The sequence below is a fragment of the Bombus huntii genome, unplaced genomic scaffold (assembly GCF_024542735.1).
Source record: "Bombus huntii isolate Logan2020A unplaced genomic scaffold, iyBomHunt1.1 ctg00000259.1, whole genome shotgun sequence".
Taxonomy (NCBI): Eukaryota; Metazoa; Arthropoda; class Insecta; order Hymenoptera; family Apidae; genus Bombus; species Bombus huntii.
In genome coordinates this window covers 35001-39176 of record NW_026099471.1, presented here as the reverse complement: position 1 = coordinate 39176, position 4176 = coordinate 35001, and the positions used below count along the sequence as shown (strand labels likewise).

Here is a 4176-nt window from a genome sequence, read left to right as displayed (position 1 = left end):
TCTAGCTTCGAAAGAGCCAACAAAAGTTAAGGCTCGATATCAAACGAAAAAATTACGATGGAAACCAGGTGTAAAGAGAAATGCAGTCGTGGCGCCTGCGAGAGGCCGTACACAGAAAGACCCGCCGTCACGATCTCGTATTTCGTATTTGCATCGTGGAAACCGTACAAACGAAATATAAAAGTCCATGCAAACTAATAAGAAAATCTCTAAAGTGCCTCGTGTCGGAGTGATCATGCTCGCCTATTCTCTTCTATGTTTCGTGGTCTGTGTTGCGTTTGTTCTCCTCCTAGCAACGGGACATATCGAAGACTCCTCTTTGGGATCGAACGAAGCGTCTAGAACGAGTCGACGAGAGCGAAAGAACTTGTAGCGAGTCGCGCAGAGCGAAAGGATACCGATATACATCTTCGAAGGTTCTCTTCGAAGATCCATGGATACCTTCTGCGTCGACTTCTCTCGTCTCTTTCATCGAAACTCTCGTCGTTCTCGAAACGTGCTTCCTACCCAAAGGGCGTGTGCTCTTCGTATGTCGTTTCGTTCGAAATAACGAAACCACGTGTAACATACTCGTGGATCGGGTAACCTAGAACGAAGACGCATCGCGTGGATGTTGGCCCGCTATGCGACGATGACCGATGATGATGATGATGATGATGATGATGATATGATGATGATGTCGATGTCGACGACGACGACGATGAAGACGATGTGTAGCAACGATTCGTAACTAGTCTAGCCGAAGTTCGTTCAGAGGGGAACGCCGCCGGCTTCGAAGCCTCGATGTCGTGAGTCGGACACCCGTGCCGTCGCTAGAGTTTTTCAAACTCTGCTTCTGGATATTGGGACGAAAGACCGCTCGAGGACGACGACAGCCGTGCGTGCGTATCCCATCGAATTTTTTTTACACCACCTGAACGAGACTAAAGTTTCGTCTAGTTGATCGTCTACCGTCGCATAATGTATATTATATACCGTTCAGAGGGGACCGGCTGTCTATCCTCGTTGTCGTGAGTCGGACACCCGTGCCGTCGCTAGAGTTTTTCAAACTCTGCTTCTGGATATCGGGACGAAAGACCGCGCGAGGACGACGGATGCGAGTCCCATCGAATTTTTGACTTACACACTACCTGAACGAGACTTAAAGTTTCATATTATATACCGTTCAGAGGGGACCGGCTGTCTATCCTCGTTGTCGTGAGTCGGACACCCGTGCCGTCGCTAGAGTTTTTCAAACTCTGCTTCTGGATATCGGGACGAAAGACCGCGCGAGGACGACGGATGCGAGTCCCATCGAATTTTTGACTTACACACTACCTGAACGAGACTTAAAGTTTCATATAATATACCGTTCAGAGGGGACCGGCTGTCTTTCCTCGTTGTCGTGAGTCGGACACCCGTGCCGTCGCTAGAGTTTTTCAAACTCTGCTTCTGGATATCGGGACGAAAGACCGCGCGAGGACGACGGATGCGAGTCCCATCGAATTTTTTATTTACACACTACCTGAACGAGACTTAAAGTTTCATCCAGTTTGTCGTCTATCATCGCATATATAATATACCGTTCAGAGGGGACCGGCTGTCTATCCTCGTTGTCGTGAGTCGGACACCCGTGCCGTCGCTAGAGTTTTTCAAACTCTGCTTCTGGATATCGGGACGAAAGACCGCGCGAGGACGACGGATGCGAGTCCCATCGAATTTTTGACTTACACACTACCTGAACGAGACTTAAAGTTTCATATAATATACCGTTCAGAGGGGACCGGCTGTCTTTCCTCGTTGTCGTGAGTCGGACACCCGTGCCGTCGCTAGAGTTTTTCAAACTCTGCTTCTGGATATCGGGACGAAAGACCGCGCGAGGACGACGGATGCGAGTCCCATCGAATTTTTGATTTACACACTACCTGAACGAGACTTAAAGTTTCATCCAGTTTGTCGTCTATCATCTCATATATAATATACCGTTCAGAGGGGACCGGCTGTCTATCCTCGTTGTCGTGAGTCGGACACCCGTGCCGTCGCTAGAGTTTTTCAAACTCTGCTTCTGGATGTTGGGACGAAAGACCGCGCGAGGACGATGGATGCGTGTCCCATCGAATTTTTGATTTACAAGACACACACTACCTGAACGAGACTAAAGTTTCATCGAGTTTATCATCGCATAACCCGTTCGGAGGGGACCGGCTGTCTATCCTCGTTGTCGTGAGTCGGACACCCGTGCCGTCGCTAGAGTTTTTCAAACTCTGCTTCTGGATATCGGGACGAAAGACCGCGCGAGGACGATGGCTGCGAGTCCCATCGAATTTTTGTTTTTTTTTTTTTTTTTAAAGAAAAAACACCACCCGAACGGAGATGTGTTCTATCTTTCGTCGATTTTTCATGCTTTCAGTCGGTCGCGTGGTCGCCATCCGTTCGGAGGGGATCGCCGGCTTCGAAACCTCGATGTCGTGAGTCGGACACCCGTGCCGTCGCTAGAGTTTTTCAAACTCTGCTTCTGGATATTGGGACGAAAGACCGCTCGAGGCGGACGGCCGCGCGAATCCCATCGAATCTTTACTATCACCCGAACGATGGAGAGATGCACGCGCGCTGTTTCTTGAATAATTGGACGAGAGAGTAGAATCAAACACATATATAACATGGGCTAGCCACCGTGCTTACTCGTTCGCGAGATCGTGTGCTGTACAGAGGATTCAGAATCGGGTGTATATATCCCCGTCGTTTCCTGACGAACGGAGCTTCGATCTCGATGGTTGTTATATATCATAATGTACTTTACGCCCGGCCGGCGAACGCGCGTATCTTCGCGCGTTCGTCGTTTTCTTTTTTTTTCGAACGTTTTTGTGTCGTCAATCCTATGGCGACTTCTGCGCGTTCGATTCCCGTTGGTCGAACGTGACGGAACTCGGCTTCGCTAGAACCGAGAAGAGTACATTTGAGTATTGAACTGTTGTAAATTTATAAAAGATTACCCTGAACGGTGGATCACTTGGCTCGTGGGTCGATGAAGAACGCAGCTAATTGCGCGTCAACGTGTGAACTGCAGGACACATGAACATCGACATTTCGAACGCACATTGCGGTCCACGGATACAATTCCTGGACCACGCCTGGCTGAGGGTTGCTCACGTAAACCTAAGACTGCTTGCGTTGCGTATCGTTACTCTCCGTATCTGTCTCTCTCTGTCCCTTCTTGCCTTAACAACCCGCCGTCGTTCTTCTTTATATAAGAGAACGTTTCAGAGTCGGACGAAGGTACAAGAACGAGGATACGAATAAGAGCGGACGGAGAGAACATACGCGACGTACGAGCGATTGTTGGACGCTCGTCGGCGTTCGTCGCGGTCGTGCAGAGACCGTGCAAGTCGTACGCATGCTCGATATATAATCTATCGTGTTCACGGGAGACTACGAAACTCTACCTCTGTCTCTCTCTGTCCCTTCTTGCCTTGACAACCCGCCGTCGTTCTTCTTAAAAATTATAAGAGAACGTTTCAGAGTCGGACGAAGGTATACGAAGGGATACGAATAAGAGCGGAGAGAACCGGTCACGGACCTGCGTGAGTGCTCGCGGCGTCGTGAGTCGTCCTTACGAGGGCGACCGCCCGCTTATGCACCGCTTCGTGTATCGGTTATCGAACGTATATACTCGTAGTGTTCTCCTCGTGACCGATTTTTTTTTCATATCAGGCGATATATGCTACGTTTGCCGGTGTTCGACGCACGAAGGTCCGCGCCCCCGACGTCGTCTTAAAAGAATATTATATTTGGCGAGACTGAGAGAGAAAGCAAATATGGGAACTCGGTCGAGAGAGGAGAGAAGAGAGAACCAAAAAAAAAACCTAAACTCGATGGCGTGCGAAACTTTGCCATAATCTACCGTCTTTTCTTAAGACTCTCGTACAGCCCCAGGGATCGAATGCCCACTCCGTCTCTTCGCGAAAGCGACTGACAACAACGAGGACCGTCGCATCGATGGGTCGTCGTTGCGTTTTACACGCTCTGTGCTTTTTTACAAGCCCCGAAAGTATCAGCCGTAGATCCGGGAACGCACACGCGAGATTTCTTCGAGCGCTCTGACGACTTAGGGAGGTATGATCCCCAGCGTCGCGCGGAGATCGGAGAGTACACGTACTCGTATCGGGACGAATTTTCCCCGTCGTCGTGTATCTCTCT

General features: G+C 49.7%; 1 non-coding gene across 1 annotated transcript; it reads left to right on the top strand.

Annotated features, from left to right (window-relative positions):
* Nucleotides 1-2969: 2969 nt before the first annotated feature.
* Nucleotides 2970-3124, top strand: LOC126877855 (5.8S ribosomal RNA). The gene has a single exon (XR_007695385.1). It is a non-coding gene; the product is annotated as a 5.8S ribosomal RNA (ribosomal RNA).
* Nucleotides 3125-4176: the final 1052 nt, after the last annotated feature.